Consider the following 20,302-nt stretch of genomic DNA (forward strand, 5'->3'; position numbering starts at 1 on the left):
AACGCAGTAGGGCCCCCCGAGCTGTTGAGGCCACTCGGGACGCCTGAATAATAACACAAAACCTCTTCAGATAGTTGGTGATTTTAATACAGCACAGCCCAATACATGGTGCTGCCCGTTCTGGCCGTAACGGTTTGCCCGACGCGACTAGTCACACGCGCAGCTCACTTCCTCAGTGGCGGCTCACGATTCTTATGCGCGTGAGGGGCAGACTCGTATACGTGACGCGAAAGTTACAAAAGACACTCTGACATGGCACACGATATTTTGAAGCACAATACACTACACTAATACCTAGCTCTGGATAAACTGGGCTAGCAACACGTAGGCCCGTGTCTCCGGCGACTCTACGTGGTGACTAGGTGTGTCCCAGGGACTGAATCGTTATTAAGTTTGGTGGCGCACTGCCGTACGACGGTGATACATAAGCCCTGACATGACGAATTACACTTAGGCGAACAACTATTCCACTAACACATTACACTTGATAAACTGGGCTAGCAACACGTAGGCCCGTGTCTCCGGCGACTCTACGTGGTGTCTAGGTGTGTCCCAGGGACTGAATCGTTATTAAGTTGGATGGCACGTGTCGCCTGCTGGCTGCCCCGTGCGGGCCAAAACTAAGTAGCCTGTAGGCTAGGTTGGGCGTGAAGCGCCGACGTAAAAACACATACTCTCCCCACAGTACTTACGTATGACGTAAAACCCTCATCTCGGAGCACTGATTGAATTAAGTTAAGTACCTCATGGTAAATTTAGGCCGACCGCGGAACTGTACAAAAGGTTGAAAAGAAATTACACTATGGAAAACTACATGTCGGTGAATGCAAAGGTTGAAGGTTCCGCGTTGCGCGCAGGCTGCCGGCCTGGTTGAGCTCTCGAAGGACACTGGCGGTGTCGCCGCGCACGACCCCCCTCCCCCGCCAGCCCTCCCGCGGAAACGTGTGAATTTCGCGGGAAACTGAACCGGCCAGGTTCGGGACAAATCGCACATTGAAACATGATTTTGCAAAGACTTAATTATTAATTAATAAAAAATAATGTTTAATAAAATCCTGTGGAAAAACATAATTATAACGATTTGTTGTAGTGCGGCGGAAGGATATGCCACACCCGGCCGGATCCTTGCGCCGGTGTAGCACTCGTTGTATGGCGTTCGCCTCGTCGCACGAACTGCACTTTGCTGCGCGCACGGGCGCGTTCGGTGCACACGCTTTTGCGAGACGCTGATGAGGCATAGCGGTCTATGCGACAGAGGAGCATTGGCGGTCGGCGTCAACTGATTGCATTGAGTGTTTTTAAGAACAATTTTGATGAACATTAAAATATAAAAATGTACCTCCTTAAAATAAAATGTGTTTCTCATTATATTTTAATGTGTTATCTCCCAATGTTATTTTTCAGTAGCATGAATGTTAAAATAACTCTGATGCTCTCAGTGAAAGAGCGTTGTCAAATATCTGTAGGCTTAAGTTACATAATTGTTTAAATAAAAGTGACTGATGCTAAAAAGCAGATGAATAAATGTGACAGTGAATAAATTTATCTTAAGCAGAATCACTTAATTTTAATTTCATTGTGATAATTATCTTCTGGACACATTTGCAATTTAGTTTACATATAAAATAAACTGACATTTGTAGAAATTGTTTCGCAGAGATTACTTCATATATTGAGATAATATCTTCCAGAGAGGCATACACAATTATTACCATTTAAGCAGTTTATTCCCTTGTATGTAATACATATCACACTATATAATTCCACAACTACTGTCTATCAGGGGATGTATGTATAACTTCTCAGGGAAATGGATAGAGGTATGGTAAACATTAGTGACAAAAATATTTTTTTTTCTGTATTGAACATTACTTAATTTATTGAATGTATCTCATTATGGTGTACAATATGTTTTGAATTATAGTGCACTATATATAAAGAAATATATTGGAACTAATATCATTTATAAAAGTCGTAAAAAATTCTGATACTTTTACAAAACTGGGTCTATGGTGGAAATCCACAACTTTAGATGGTTTGAAAGAAAGCAACATAACAGCATTTAACATAATTTAATAATGGTCCACTACCCTTTTTTTTATCATTTATCATCAAAATTAATAACTAAAAAATTAACAGATCACTCTGGATTAAGGTCATAAGTAAAATTATTTAAATATAATGAGTGATTTATTTTTCATACCTACATAAGTAAACAACTTTGATACCTACCTTTCTTTGGCTTTGTTTTTTAAAATTCTAGTAGCTCTTTAAATGTTTCAAATAAATTTAGTTAAGTTTTATAATTTCCTTAAGAGTATTGAATTAGTACTGATGTTACTTTTAAATCATCAATCAACAACTGTAGTGACATCTCTTTTTTTCCTGCCAGGCAGATGGCTAGAAATTCTAGGTAGACTTAAAATAGCAGGTAAACATACATACATAGCCTTAAATATTTCTTGGCAGACCATATGATAGTTCGTAAGGGGAGGGGGCAGACCAAAAATATCCAAAAAGTGCCAAAAATTACTCAAAATTTGGCAAAAGTCCTCAAAAACATCTAATTTTATTCCTTTTCCTGAAAGATGGGGGGGGGGGACACGCCCCACCCCTGCCCATAGATATGGGTGCCCTTGCAGTGGCTTAGTGAGGGGGGAGCCCAGAGGAACCGCCCGTGGCCCCCACAAAAGGAAAAAAATAATTCGGTGAATTCACTACCTGAAAACACTGGCCACTGAAATGTGTAAAACTCTTGAAGTAGATGTCTGGAAGGTCGGTCAAGCTAAGCTACGATTCACCCAAACAAAGGGTTGATGCTTCCCTCCCCACTCCCCTTACAATGACAGAGGGCTCAAGGTCGGGTATTTAGGCTGAAAACCCCCACTACTCATGGCCATAAAACGCCTTCCTCGGCCGACCAGGGCGACACCCGTTTGGTCCTTATAACAGTGCAGTTTGAAGCAGTCAAGTTCTAGCATTCTGTTTTTGACGGTAAATTAAATTCCAAGATACTGCATTTTAATTTGATTGTTTCATTGGCAAGCAGTTTGCATAAGATCTTCGTAGCCCATTTAAATAATAATTAAATTGTTCAAACAAACCAATTTCCTTACAAAGAATATAGTATTTTCTGCCAGTTATATATTTTGAATTGTGGCATGAAAAAGGCTTAATACCACCTATTTGGACCTTGAAATGATATTTTTTCCAGGGGAAGACCCCCGGACCACCCGCTTTATTGGAAGGGATGGGTGAATAACTAAATGTGCCACCCCCCCCTCACAAAAAGAAATCCTAGCTACGCTACTGCGCCCTTGTATCACATTCTAGAGATGAGCCCCATAAAAATCTAAAGATAATTTTTTTTCCAGCTCACACTACATAAACAAAGTTCATCATAATATAAACTATAATCAAATCACACATTTCAAACAGAAATATTTATTACCTGCTTTGACATGCACGGTACTGTCTCTTTTAGAAAAGGAATATCCTTCATTCTTCAAACAATCCAAAAAATTATTATAATTGGATTTGTATCCACGTATCTGTATATGGTCTGTTCGCTTTCATTTAAAACGAAATTTTGTAATTTATCTCTTATCGCCGACATTGTTAAATTAAAAACCCGCGTTTTTCGCGCACGTCTGTTCGAATGTGTTCGTGCATCTTCGGAACATTTTTTGGATTTTTGTATGTGTCCTTCCAAGTCAGTGAATCTAAGGTTACCTGTAGCGGGATTCATGGCAGCTGGTTCACACCGTAGGCCACCCGTTCAAAAAAAAAAAAAAAAAAAAAAAAAAAAGGGACTGGGATTCGTTGACCGTGGTCAAGTAAATGCGCTGGACAGCAAAAGCAAAACATGGCGCCATACTGTATGGGAGGGAATTCTACTACAACGCTGAAAACATCACATTTTAAACATAATTTAACAAAGATAAAAGCATATAAAAGACAGAAAAATGTATGAAATATACAACATAACAACATATATGAACCATAATATAAAAAAAAAGTTTTAAACAATATAAAACTTAAATTGTTGAATATCAAGATAAAAACAGCCCATATTTTTTTAAAATTTCTTTATATCTAAACGTCTCCAGGACTCATACCATGTATTGGCCGAACATCAGCCATGTACCAAATGAAAGCTGTCACCTTACTTAACAAAATATACTGATCAGAATATTTGTCTGGGCCGACAATTTTACTGCCGACGGACAGCAACAAGATCGCGCGCCAGTGTTTCACTTGCAGGCAATAATTCACCCGCCCATTACAGGCCTTGAAAAAACCATTTTACTTCTCCGTTAAAATGTGAAAAATGAAAATCCAACAACGAGGTCCTAAACACAAGATGTGAGGCTTTTTATTTAAACAAAAAAATTTAATTTTTACAAAACATTATTTAAAGTTATTTTAGGTAAAACAAAGTACATATTTCAACAACAGGCATTATATTAAAACGACTCCAGTACTCATACCAAGTATTGGCCGAACATCAGCCATATACCAAATGAAAGCTGTCACCTTACTTAACAAACTATACTGTTCAGAATTTTTGTCTGGGCCGACACTTTTAATGCCGACGGACAGAAACAAGATCGCGCGCCCAGTTTCACTTGCAGGCAATAGCTTCACCCGCCCATTACAGGCCTTGAAAAAAACATTTTACTTTACCGTTAAAATGTGCAATATAAAAACTAAACAACGAGGTCCTAAACACAAGATATAAGGCTTTTTATTTAACCTAAAATATTTGCAATTTAATAACATTTTTTAAAATTATTTAAGGTCAAACAAAGTACATTTTTCAAAATATGGCATTTTATTATAACGAGTCCAACACTCATACCATGTATTGGCCGAACATCAGCCATATACCAACTGAAAGCTGTCACCTTACTTAACAAAATATACTGTTCAGAATATTTGTCTGGGCCGACAATATTAATGCCGACGGACAGCAACAAGATCGCGCGCCCAGTTTTACTTGCAGGCAATAATTCACCCGCCCATTACAGGACCTGAAAAAACCATTTTATTTCTCTGTTTAAAACTGCAATATAAAAATCCACCTACAAAGTCCTAAACGCAAGATATGGCGCTTTTTATTTAATTAAAAAACTTACTATTTGTTAATAGTATAATTAAAGTTATTTAAGGTAAAACAAAGTACATATTTCAAAAACTTGCATTATAATAAAACGACTCCAGTACTCATACCAAGTATTGGCCGAACATCAGCCATATACCAAATGAAATCTGTCACCTTACTTAACAAACTATACTGTTCAGAATTTTTGTCTGGGCCGACACTTTTAATGCCGACAGACAGCAACAAGATCGCGTGCCCAGTTTTACTTGCAGACAACAGCTTCACCCGCCCATTACAGGCCTTGAAAAAACCATTTTACTTCTCCGTTAAAACGTGAAAAATGAAAATCCAACAACGAGGTCCTAAAAACAAGATGTGAGGCTTTTTATTTAAACAAAAAAAATTAATTTTTAAAAAACATTATTTAAAGTTATTTAAGGTAAAACAAAGTACATATTTCAAAAACTGGCATTATATTAAAACGACTCCAGTACCCATACCAAGTATTGGCCGAACATCAGCCATATACCAAATGAAAGCTGTCACCTTACTTAACAAACTATACTGTTTAGAATTTTTGTCTGGGCCGACACTTTTAATGCCGACGGACAGCAACAAGATCGCGCGCCCAGTTTCACTTGCAGGCAATAGCTTCACCCGCCCATTACAGGCCTTGAAAAAAACATTTTACTTTACCATTAAAATGTGCAATATAAAAACTAAACAACGAGGTCCTAAACACAAGATATAAGGCTTTTTATTTAACCTAAAAAATTTGCAATTTAATAACATTTTTTAAAATTATTTAAGATCAAACAAAGTACATTTTTCAAAATATGGCATTTTATTATAACGAGTCCAACACTCATACCATGTATTGGCCGAACATCAGCCATATACCAAATGAAAGCTGTCACCTTACTTAACAAAATATACTGTTCAGAATATTTGTCTGGGCCGACAATATTAATGCCGACGGACAGCAACAAGATCGCGCGCCCAGTTTTACTTGCAGGCAATAATTCACCCGCCCATTACAGGACCTGAAAAAACCATTTTATTTCTCTGTTTAAAACTGCAATATAAAAATCCACCTACAAAGTCCTAAACGCAAGATATGGCGCTTTTTATTTAATTTAAAAACTTAATATTTGTTAATAGTATAATTAAAGTTATTTAAGGTAAAACAAAGTACATATTTCAAAAACTTGCATTATATTAAAACGACTCCAGTACTCATACCAAGTATTGACCGAACATCAGCCATATACCAAATGAAAGCTGTCACCTTAGTTAACAAACTAAACTGTTCAGAATTTTTGTCTGGGCCGACACATTTAATGCCGACAGACAGCAACATTATCGCGCGCCTAGTTTTACTTGCAGACAACAGCTTCACCCGCCCATTACAGGTCTTGAAAAAACCATTATACTTCTCCGTTAAAACGTGAAAAATAAAAATCCAACAACGAGGTCCTAAAAACAAGATGTAAGGCTTTTTATTTAAACAAAAAAAATTGTATTTTTAAAAACATTATTTAAAGTTTTTAAGGTAAAACAAAGTACATATTTCAAAAACTGGCATTATATTAAAACGACTCCAGTACTCATACCAAGTATTGGCCGAACATCAGCCATGTACCAAATGAAAGCTGTCACCTTACTTAACAAAATATACTAATCATAATTTTTGTCTGGGCCGACACTTTTAATGCCGACGGACAGCAACAAGATCGCGTGCCCAGTTTCACTTGCAGACAACAGCTTCACCCGCCCATTACAGGCCTTGAAAAAACCATTTTACTTCTCCGTTAAAACGTGAAAAATGAAAATCCAACAACGAGGTCCTAAAAACAAGATGTGAGGCTTTTTATTTAAACATAAAATTTTAATTTTTAAAAAACATTATTTAAAGTTATTTAAGGTAAAACAAAGTACATATTTCAAAAACTGGCATTATATTAAAACGACTCCAGTACTCATACCAAGTATTGGCCGAACATCAGCCATATACCAAATGAAAGCTGTCACCTTACTTAACAAACTATACTGTTCAGAATTTTTGTCTGGGCCGACACTTTTAATGCCGACGGACAGCAACAAGATCGCGCGCCCAGTTTCACTTGCAGGCAATAGCTTCACCCGCCCATTACAGGCCTTGAAAAAAACATTTTACTTTACCATTAAAATGTGCAATATAAAAACTAAACAACGAGGTCCTAAACACAAGATATAAGGCTTTTTATTTAACCTAAAAAATTTGCAATTTAATAACATTTTTTAAAATTATTTAAGATCAAACAAAGTACATTTTTCAAAATATGGCATTTTATTATAACGAGTCCAACACTCATACCATGTATTGGCCGAACATCAGCCATATACCAAATGAAAGCTGTCACCTTACTTAACAAAAAATACTGTTCAGAATATTTGTCTGGGCCGACAATATTAATGCCGACGGACAGCAACAAGATCGCGCGCCCAGTTTTACTTGCAGGCAATAATTCACCCGCCCATTACAGGACCTGAAAAAACCATTTTATTTCTCTGTTTAAAACTGCAATATAAAAATCCACCTACAAAGTCCTAAACGCAAGATATGGCGCTTTTTATTTAATTTAAAAACTTACTATTTGTTAATAGTATAATTAAAGTTATTTCAGGTAAAACGAAGTACATATTTCAAAAACTTGCATTATATTAAAACGACTCCAGTACTCATACCAAGTATTGGCCGAACATCAGCCATATACCAAATGAAAGCTGTCACCTTACTTAAAAAACTATACTGTTCAGAATTTTTGTCTGGGCCGACACTTTTAATGCCGACAGACAGCAACAAGATCGCGCGCCCAGTTTTACTTGCAGACAACAGCTTCACCCGCCCATTACAGGCCTTGAAAAAACCATATTACTTCTCCGTTAAAACGTGAAAAATGAAAATCCAACAACGAGGTCTAAAAAACAAGATGTGAGGCTTTTTATTTAAACAAAAAAATTGTATTTTTATAAACATTATTTAAAGATTTTAAGGTAAAACAAAGTACATATTTCAAAAACTGGCATTATATTAAAACGACTCCAGTACTCATACCAAGTATTGGCCGAACATCAGCCATATACCAAATGAAAGCTGTTACCTTACTTAACAAATAATACTGTTCAGAATTTTTGTCTGGGCCGACACTTTTAATGCCGACGGACAGCAACAAGATCGCGCGCCCAGTTTCACTTGCAGGCAATAGCTTCACCCGCCCATTACAGGCCTTAAAAAAAACATTTTACTTTACCGTTAAAATGTGCAATATGAAAACTCAACAACGAGGTCCTAAACACAAGATATAAGGCTTTTTATTTTACCTAAAAAATTTGCAATTTAATAACATTTTTTAAAATTATTTAAGGTCAAACAAAGTACATTTTTCAAAATATGGCATTTTATTATAACGAGTCCAACACTCATACCATGTATTGGCCGAACATCAGCCATATACCAACTGAAAGCTGTCACCTTACTTAACAAAATATACTGTTCAGAATATTTGTCTGGGCCGACAATATTAATGCCGACGGACAGCAACAAGATCGCGCGCCCAGTTTTACTTGCAGGCAATAATTCACCCGCCCATTACAGGACCTGAAAAAACCATTTTATTTCTCTGTTTAAAACTGCAATATAAAAATCCACCTACAAAGTCCTAAACGCAAGATATGGCGCTTTTTATTTAATTTAAAAACTTACTATTTGTTAATAGTATAATTAAAGTTATTTAAGGTAAAACAAAGTACATATTTCAAAAACTTGCATTATAATAAAACGACTCCAGTACTCATACCAAGTATTGGCCGAACATCAGCCATATACCAAATGAAAGCTGTCACCTTACTTAAAAAACTGTACTGTTCAGAATTTTTGTCTGGGCCGACACTTTTAATGACGACAGACAGCAACAAGATCGCGTGCCCAGTTTTACTTGCAGACAACAGCTTCACCCGCCCATTACAGGCCTTGAAAAAAACATTTTACTTTAACATTAAAATGTGCAATATAAAAACTAAACAACGAGGTCCTAAACACAAGATATAAGGCTTTTTATGTAACCTAAAAAATTTGCAATTTAATAACATTTTTTAAAATTATTTAAGGTCAAACAAAGTACATTTTTCAAAATATGGCATTTTATTATAACGAGTCCAACACTCATACCATGTATTGGCCGAACATCAGCCATATACCAAATGAAAGCTGTCACCTTACTTAACAAAATATACTGTTCAGAATATTTGTCTGGGCCGACAATATTAATGCCGACGGACAGCAACAAGATCGTGCGCCCAGTTTTACTTGCAGGCATTAATTCACCCGCCCATTACAGGACCTGAAAAAACCATTTTATTTCTCTGTTTAAAACTGCAATATAAAAATCTACCTACAAAGTCCTAAACGCAAGATATGGCGCTTTTTATTTAATTTAAAAACTTACTATTTGTTAATAGTATAATTAAAGTTATTTAAGGTAAAACAAAGTACATATTTCAAAAACTTGCATTATATTAAAACGACTCCAGTACTCATACCAAGTATTGGCCGAACATCAGCCATATACCAAATGAAAGCTGTCACCTTACTTAACAAACTATACTGTTCAGAATTTTTGTCTGGGCCGACACTTTTAATGCCGACAGACAGCAACAAGATCGCGCGCCCAGTTTTACTTGCAGACAACAGCTTCAACCGCCCATTACAGGCCTTGAAAAAAACCAGTTTACTTCTCCGTTAAAACGTGAAAAATTAAAATCCAACAACGAGGTCCTAAAAACAAGATGTGAGGCTTTTTATTTAAACAAAAAAATTTAATTTTTAAAAAACATTATTTAAAGTTATTTAAGGTAAAACAAACTACATATTTCAAAAACTGACATTATATTAAAACGACTCCAGTACTCATACCAAGTATTGGCCGAACATCAGCCATATACCAAATGAAAGCTGTCACCTTACTTAACAAACTATACTGTTCAGAATTTTTGTCTGGGCCGACACTTTTAATGCCGACGGACAGCAACAAGATCGCGCGCCCAGTTTCACTTGCAGGCAATAGCTTCACCCGCCCATTACAGGCCTTGAAAAAAACATTTTACTTTACCATTAAAATGTGCAATATAAAAACAAAACAACGAGGTCCTAAACACAAGATATAAGGCTTTTTATGTAACCTAAAAAATTTGCAATTTAATAACATTTTTTAAAATTATTTAAGGTCAAACAAAGTACATTTTTCAAAATATGGCATTTTATTATAACGAGTCCAACACTCATACCATGTATTGGCCGAACATCAGCCATATACCAAATGAAAGCTGTCACCTTACTTAACAAAATATACTGTTCAGAATATTTGTCTGGGCCGACAATATTAATGCCGACGGACAGCAACAAGATCGCGCGCCCAGTTTTACTTGCAGGCAATAATTCACCCGCCCATTACAGGACCTGAAAAAACCATTGTATTTCTCTGTTTAAAACTGCAATATAAAAATCCACCTACAAAGTCCTAAACGCAAGATATGGCGCTTTTTATTTAATTTAAAAACTTACTATTTGTTAATAGTATAATTAAAGTTATTTAAGGTAAAACAAAGTACATATTTCAAAAACTTGCATTATATTAAAACGACTCCAGTACTCATATCAAGTATTGGCCGAACATCAGCCATATACCAAATGAAAGCTGTCACCTTACTTAACAAACTATACTGTTCAGAATTTTTGTCTGGGCCGACACTTTTAATGCCGACAGACAGCAACACGATCGCGCGCCCAGTTTTACTTGCAGACAACAGCTTCAACCGCCCATTACAGGCCTTGAAAAAACCATTTTACTTCTCCGTTAAAACGTGAAAAATGAAAATCCAACAACGAGGTCCTAAAAACAAGATGTGAGGCTTTTTATTTAAACAAAAAAAATTGTATTTTTATAAACATAATTTAAAGATTTTAAGGTAAAACAAAGTACATATTTCAAAAACTGGCATTATATTAAAACGACTCCAGTACTCATACCAAGTATTGGCCGAACATCAGCCATATACCAAATGAAAGCTGTCACCTTACTTAACAAAATATACTGTTCAGAATTTTTGTCTGGGCCGACACTTTTAATGCCGACGGACAGCAACAAGATCGCGCGCCCAGTTTCACTTGCAGGCAATAGCTTCACCCGCCCATTACAGGCCTTAAAAAAAACATTTTACTTTACCGTTAAAATGTGCAATATGGAAACTCAACAACGAGGTCCTAAACACAAGATATAAGGCTTTTTATTTAACCTAAAAAATTTGCAATTTAATAACATTTTTTAAAATTATTAAGGTCAAACAAAAATACATTTTTCAAAATATGGCATTTTATTATAACGAGTCCAACACTCATACCATGTATTGGCCGAACATCAGCCATATACCAAATGAAAGCTGTCACCTTAATTAACAAAATATACTGTTCAGAATATTTGTCTGGGCCGACAATTTTATTGCCGACGGACAGCAACAAGATCGCGCGCCCAGTTTTACTTGAAGGCAATAATTCACCCGCCCATTACAGGACCTGAAAAAACCATTTTATTTCTCTGTTTAAAACTGCAATATAAAAATCCACCTACAAGGTCCTAAACGCAAGATATGGATCTTTTTATTTAATTTAGAAACTTACTATTTGTTAATAGTATAATTAAAGTTATTTAAGGTAAAACAAAGTACATATTTCAAAAACTTGCATTATATTAAAACGACTCCAGTACTCATACCAAGTATTGGCCGAACAGCAGCCATATACCAAATGAAAGCTGTCACCTTACTTAACAAACTATACTGTTTAGAATTTTTGTCTGGGCCGACACTTTTAATGCCGACAGACAGCAACAAGATCGCGCGCCCAGTTTTACTTGCAGACAACAGCTTCAACCGCCCATTACAGGCCTTGAAAAAACCATTTTACTTCTCCGTTAAAACGTGAAAAATGAAAATCCAACAACGAGGTCCTAAAACCAAGATGTGAGGCTTTTTATTTAAACAAAAAAAATTGTATTTTTATAAACATTATTTAAAGATTTTAAGGTAAAACAAAGTACATATTTCAAAAACTGGCATTATATTAAAACGACTCCAGTACCCATACCAAGTATTGGCCGAAGATCAGCCATATACCAAATGAAAGCTGTCACCTTACTTAACAAAATATATTGTTCAGAATTTTTGTCTGGGCCGACACTTTTAATGCCGACGGACAGCAACAAGATCGCGCGCCCAGTTTCACTTGCAGGCAATAGCTTCACCCGCCCATTACAGGCCTTAAAAAAAACATTTTACTTTACCGTTAAAATGTGCAATATGAAAACTCAACAACGAGGTCCTAAACACAAGATATAAGGCTTTTTATTTAACCTAAAAAATTTGCAATTTAATAACATTTTTTAAAATTATTAAGGTCAAACAAAAATACATTTTTCAAAATATGGCATTTTATTATAACGAGTCCAACACTCATACCATGTATTGGCCGAACATCAGCCATATACCAAATGAAAGCTGTCACCTTAGTTAACAAAATATACTGTTCAGAATATTTGTCTGGGCCGACAATTTTAATGCCGACGGACAGCAACAAGATCGCGCGCCCAGTTTTACTTGAAGGCAATAATTCGCCCGCCCATTACAGGACCTGAAAAAACCATTTTATTTCTCTGTTTAAAACTGCAATATAAAAATCCACCTACAAGGTCCTAAACGCAAGATATGGAACTTTTTATTTAATGTAAAAACTTTTATTTGTTAATAGTATAATTAAAGTTATTTAAGGTAAAACAAAGTACATATTTCAAAAACTTGCATTATATTAAAACGACTCCAGTACTCATACCAAGTATTGACCGAACATCAGCTATATACCAAATGAAAGCTGTCGCCTTAGTTAACAAACTAAACTGTTCAGAATTTTTGTCTGGGCTGACACTTTTAATGCCGACGGACAGCAACAAGATCGCGCGCCTAGTTTTACTTGCAGACAACAGCTTCACCCGCCCATTACAGGCCTTGAAAAAACCATTATACTTCTCCGTTAAAACGTGAAAAATGAAAATCAAACAACGAGGTCCTAAAAACAAGATGTGAGGCTTTTTATTTAAACAAAAAAAATTGTATTTTTAAAAACATTATTTAAAGTTTTTAAGGTAAAACAATGTACATATTTCAAAAACTGGCATTATATTAAAACGACTTCAGTACTCATACCAAGTATTGGCCGAACATCAGCCATGTACCAAATGAAAGCTGTCACCTTACTTAACAAAATAATCTTATCATAATTTTTGTCTGGGCCGACACTTTTAATGCCGACGGACAGCAACAAGATCGCGTGCCCAGTTTCACTTGCAGACAACAGCTTCACCCGCCCATTACAGGCCTTGAAAAAACCATTTTACTTCGCCGTTAAAACGTGAAAAATGAAAATCCAACAACGAGGTCCTAAAAACAAGATGTGAGGCTTTTTATTTAAACAAAAAAATTGTATTTTTAAAAACATTATTTAAAGTTTTTAAGGTAAAACAAAGTACATATTTCAAAAACTGGCATTATATTTAAACGACTCCAGTACTCATACCAAGTATTGGCCGAACATCAGCCATATACCAAATGAAAGCTGTCACCTTACTTAACAATCTATACAGTTCAGAATTTTTGTCTGGGCCGACACTTTTAATGCCGACGGACAGCAACAAGATCGCGCGCCCAGTTTCACTTGCAGGCAATAGCTTCACCCGCCCATTACAGGCCTTGAAAAAAACATTTTACTTTACCATTAAAATGTGCAATATAAAAACTAAACAACGAGGTCCTAAACACAAGATATAAGGCTTTTTATTTAACCTAAAAAATTTGCAATTTAATAACATTTTTTAAAATTATTTAAGATCAAACAAAGTACATTTTTCAAAATATGGCATTTTATTATAACGAGTCCAACACTCATACCATGTATTGGCCGAACATCAGCCATATACCAAATGAAAGCTGTCACCTTACTTAACAAAATATACTGTTCAGAATATTTGTCTGGGCCGACAATATTAATGCCGACGGACAGCAACAAGATCGCGCGCCCAGTTTTACTTGCAGGCAATAATTCACCCGCCCATTACAGGACCTGAAAAAACCATTTTATTTCTCTGTTTAAAACTGCAATATAAAAATCCACCTACAAAGTCCTAAACGCAAGATATGGCGCTTTTTATTTAATTTAAAAACTTACTATTTGTTAATAGTATAATTAAAGTTATTTCAGGTAAAACAAAGTACATATTTCAAAAACTTGCATTATATTAAAACGACTCCAGTACTCATACCAAGTATTGGCCGAACATCAGCCATATACCAAATGAAAGCTGTCACCTTACTTAACAAACTATACTGTTCAGAATTTTTGTCTGGGCCGACACTTTTAATGCCGACAGACAGCAACAAGATCGCGCGCCCAGTTTCACTTGCAGGCAATAGCTTCACCCGCCCATTACAGGCCTTAAAAAAAACATTTTACTTTACCGTTAAAATGTGCAATATGAAAACTCAACAACGAGGTCCTAAACCCAAGATATAAGGCTTTTTATTTAACCTAAAAAATTTGCAATTTAATAACATTTTTTAAAATTCTTTAAGGTCAAACAAAGTAAATTTTTCAAAATATGTCATTTTATTATAACGAGTCCAACACTCATACCATGTATTGGCCGAACATCAGCCATATACCAACTGAAAGCTGTCACCTTACTTAACAAAATATACTGTTCAGAATATTTGTCTGGGCCGACAATATTAATGCCGACGGACAGCAACAAGATCGCGCGCCCAGTTTTACTTGCAGGCAATAATTCACCCGCCCATTACAGGACCTGAAAAAACCATTTTATTTCTCTGTTTAAAACTGCAATATAAAAATCCACCTACAAAATCCTAAACGCAAGATATGGCGCTTTTTATTTAATTTAAAAACTTACTATTTGTTAATAGTATAATTAAAGTTATTTAAGGTAAAACAAAGTACATATTTCAAAAACTTGCATTATAATAAAACGACTCCAGTACTCATACCAAGTATTGGCCGAACATCAGCCATATACCAAATGAAAGCTGTCACCTTACTTAACAAACTATACTGTTCAGAATTTTTGTCTGGGCCGACACTTTTAATGCCGACAGACAGCAACAAGATCGCGTGCCCAGTTTTACTTGCAGACAACAGCTTCACCCGCCCATTACAGGCCTTGAATAAACCATTTTACTTCTCCGTTAAATCGTGAAAAATGAAAATCCAACAACGAGGTCCTAAAAACAAAATGTGAGGCTTTTTATTTAAACAAAAAAATTTAATTTTTAAAAAACATTATTTAAAGTTATTTAAGGTAAAACAAACTACATATTTCAAAAACTGGCATTATATTAAAACGACTCCAGTACTCATACCAAGTATTGGCCGAACATCAGCCATATACCAAATGAAAGCTGTCACCTTACTTAACAAACTATACTGTTCAGAATTTTTGTCTGGGCCGACACTTTTAATGCCGACGGACAGCAACAAGATCGCGCGCCCAGTTTCACTTGCAGGCAATAGCTTCACCCGCCCATTACAGGCCTTGAAAAAAACATTTTACTTTACCATTAAAATGTGCAATATAAAAACTAAACAACGAGGTCCTAAACACAAGATATAAGGCTTTTTATGTAACCTAAAAAATTTGCAATTTAATAACATTTTTTTAAATTATTTAAGGTCAAACAAAGTACATTTTTCAAAATATGGCATTTTATTATAACGAGTCCAACACTCATACCATGTATTGGCCGAACATCAGCCATATACCAAATGAAAGCTGTCACCTTACTTAACAAAATATACTGTTCAGAATATTTGTCTGGGCCGACAATATTAATGCCGACGGACAGCAACAAGATCGCGCGCCCAGTTTTACTTGCAGGCAATAATTCACCCGCCCATTACAGGACCTGAAAAAACCATTTTATTTCTCTGTTTAAAACTGCAATATAAAAATCCACCTACAAAGTCCTAAACGCAAGATATGGCGCTTTTTATTTAATTTAAAAACTTACTATTTGTTAATAGTATAATTAAAGTTATTAAAGGTAAAACAAAGTACATATTTCAAAAACTTGCATTATATTAAAACGACTCCAGTACTCATACCAAGTATTGGCCAAACATCAGCCATATAACAAATGAAAGCTGTCACCTTACTTAACAATCTATACTGTTCAGAATTTTTGTCTGGGCCGACACTTTTAATGCCGACAGAAAGCAACAAGATCGCGCTCCCAGTTTTACTTGCAGACAACAGCTTCAACCGCCCATTACAGGCCTTGAAAAAACCATTTTACTTCTCCGTTAAAACGTGAAAAATGAAAATCCAACAACGAGGTCCTAAAAACAAGATGTGAGGCTTTTTATTTAAACAAAAAAAAAATTGTATTTTTATAAACATTATTTAAAGATTTTAAGGTAAAACAAAGTACATATTTCAAAAACTGGCATTATATTAAAACGACTCCAGTACTCATACCAAGTATTGGCCGAACATCAGCCATATACCAACTGAAAGCTGTCACCTTACTTAACAAAATATACTGTTCAGAATTTTTGTCTGGGCCGACACTTTTAATGCCGACGGACAGCAACAAGATCGCGCGCCCATTTTCACTTGCAGGCAATAGCTTCACCCGCCCATTACAGGCCTTAAAAAAAACATTTTACTTTACCGTTAAAATGTGCAATATGAAAATCAACAACGAGGTCCTAAACACAAGATATAAGGCTTTTTATTTAACCTAAAAAATTTGCAATTTAATAACATTTTTTAAAATTATTAAGGTCAAACAAAAATACATTTTTCAAAATATTGCATTTTATTAAAACGACTCCAGTACTCATACCAAGTATTGGCCGAACATCAGCCATATACCAAATGAAAGCTGTCACCTTACTTAACAAAATATACTGTTCAGAATTTTTGTCTGGGCTGACACTTTTAATGCCGACGGACAGCAACAAGATCGCGCGCACAGTTTCACTTGCAGGCAATAGCTTCACCCGCCCATTACAGGCCTTGAAAAAACCATTTTACTTCTCCGTTAAAACGTGAAAAATGAAAATCCAACAACGAGGTCCTAAAAACAAGATGTGAGGCTTTTTATTTAAACAAAAAATTTTAATTTTTAAAAAACATTATTTAAAGTTATTTAAGGTAAAACAAAGTACATATTTCAAAAACTGGCATTATATTAAAACGACTCCAGTACTCATACCAAGTATTGGCCGAACATCAGCCATATACCAAATGAAAGCTGTCACCTTACTTAACAAACTATACTGTTCAGAATTTTTGTCTGGGCCGACACTTTTAATGCCGACGGACAGCAACAAGATCGCGCGCCCAGTTTCACTTGCAGGCAATAGCTTCACCCGCCCATTACAGGCCTTGAAAAAAACATTTTACTTTACCATTAAAATGTGCAATATAAAAACTAAACAACGAGGTCCTAAACACAAGATATAAGGCTTTTTATTTAACCTAAAAAATTTGCAATTTAATAACATTTTTTAAAATTATTTAAGATCAAACAAAGTACATTTTTCAAAATATGGCATTTTATTATAACGAGTCCAACACTCATACCATGTATTGGCCGAACATCAGCCATATACCAAATGAAAGCTGTCACCTTACTTAACAAAAAATACTGTTCAGAATATTTGTCTGTGTCGACAATATTAATGCCGACGGACAGCAACAAGATCGCGCTCCCAGTTTTACTTGCAGGCAATAATTCACCCGCCCATTACAGGACCTGAAAAAACCATTTTATTTCTCTGTTTAAAACTGCAATATAAAAATCAACCTACAAAGTCCTAAACGCAAGATATGGCGCTTTTTATTTAATTTAAAAACTTACTATTTGTTAATAGTATAATTAAAGTTATTTCAGGTAAAACGAAGTACATATTTCAAAAACTTGCATTATATTAAAACGACTCCAGTACTCATACCAAGTATTGGCCGAACATCAGCCATATACCAAATGAAAGCTGTCACCTTACTTAACAAACTATACTGTTCAGAATTTTTGTCTGGGCCGACACTTTTAATGCCGACAGACAGCAACAAGATCGCGCGCCCAGTTTTACTTGCAGACAACAGCTTCACCCGCCCATTACAGGCCTTGAAAAAACCATTTTACTTCTCCGTTAAAACGTGAAAAATGAAAATCCAACAACGAGGTCTAAAAAACAAGATGTGAGGCTTTTTATTTAAACAAAAAAAATTGTATTTTTATAAACATTATTTAAAGATTTTAAGGTAAAACAAAGTACATATTTCAAAAACTGGCATTATATTAAAACGACTCCAGTACTCATACCAAGTATTGGCCGAACATCAGCCATATACCAAATGAAAGCTGTTACCTTACTTAACAAAATATACTGTTCAGAATATTTGTCTGGGCCGACAATATTAATGCCGACGGACAGCAACAAGATCGCGCGCCCAGTTTTACTTGCAGGCAATAATTCACCCGCCCATTACAGGACCTGAAAAAACCATTTTATTTCTCTGTTTAGAACTGCAATATAAAAACCCACCTACAAAGTCCTAAACGCAAGATATGGCGCTTTTTATTTAATTTAAAAACTTACTATTTGTTAATAGTATAATTAAAGTTATTTAAGGTAAAACAAAGTACATATTTCAAAAACTTGCATTATAATAAAACGACTCCAGTACTCATACCAAGTATTGGCCGAACATCAGCCATATACCAAATGAAAGCTGTCACCTTACTTAACAAACTATACTGTTCAGAATTTTTGTCTGGGCCGACACTTTTAATGCCGACAGACAGCAACAAGATCGCGTGCCCAGTTTTACTTGCAGACAACAGCTTCACCCGCCCATTACAGGCCTTGAATAAACCATTTTACTTCTCCGTTAAAACGTGAAAAATGAAAATCCAACAACGAGGTCCTAAAAACAAGATGTGAGGCTTTTTATTTAAACAAAAAAATTTAATTTTTAAAAAACATTATTTTAAGTTATTTAAGGTAAAACAAACTACATATTTCAAAAACTGGCATTATATTAAAACGACTCCAGTACTCATACCAAGTATTGGCCGAACATCAGCCATATACCAAATGAAAGCTGTCACCTTACTTAACAAACTATACTGTTCAGAATTTTTGTCTGGGCCGACACTTTTAATGCCGACGGACAGCAACAAGATCGCGCGCCCAGTTTCACTTGCAGGCAATAGCTTCACCCGCCCATTACAGGCCTTGAAAAAAACATTTTACTTTACCATTAAAATGTGCAATATAAAAACTAAACAACGAGGTCCTAAACACAAGATATAAGGCTTTTAATGTAACCTAAAAAATTTGCAATTTAATAACATTTTTTAAAATTATTTAAGGTCAAACAAAGTACATTTTTCAAAATATGGCATTTTATTATAACGAGTCCAACACTCATACCATGTATTGGCCGAACATCAGCCATATACCAAATGAAAGCTGTCACCTAAATTAACAAAATATACTGTTCAGAATATTTGTCTGGGCCGACAATTTTAATGCCGACGGACAGCAACAAGATCGCGCGCCCAGTTTTACTTGAAGGCAATAATTCACCCGCCCATTACAGGACCTGAAAAAACCATTTTATTTCTCTGTTTAAAACTGCAATATAAAAATCCACCTACAATGTCCTAAACACAAGATATGGAACTTTTTATTTAATTTAAAAACTTACTATTTGTTAATAGTATAATTAAAGTTATTTAAGGTAAAACAAAGTACATATTTCAAAAACTTGCATTATATTAAAACGACTCCAGTACTCATACCAAGTATTGGCCGAACATCAGCCATATAGGCTACCAAATGAAAGCTGTCACCTTACTTAACAAACTATACTGTTCAGAATTTTTGTCTGGGCCGACACTTTTAATGCCGACAGACAGCAACAAGATCGCGCACCCAGTTTTACTTGCAGACAACAGCTTCAACCGCCCATTACAGGCCTTGAAAAAACCATTTTACTTCTCCGTTAAAACGTGAAAAATTAAAAT

This window comes from Bacillus rossius, chromosome 1 (assembly GCF_032445375.1).
Source record: "Bacillus rossius redtenbacheri isolate Brsri chromosome 1, Brsri_v3, whole genome shotgun sequence".
Lineage (NCBI taxonomy): Eukaryota > Metazoa > Arthropoda > Insecta > Phasmatodea > Bacillidae > Bacillus > Bacillus rossius.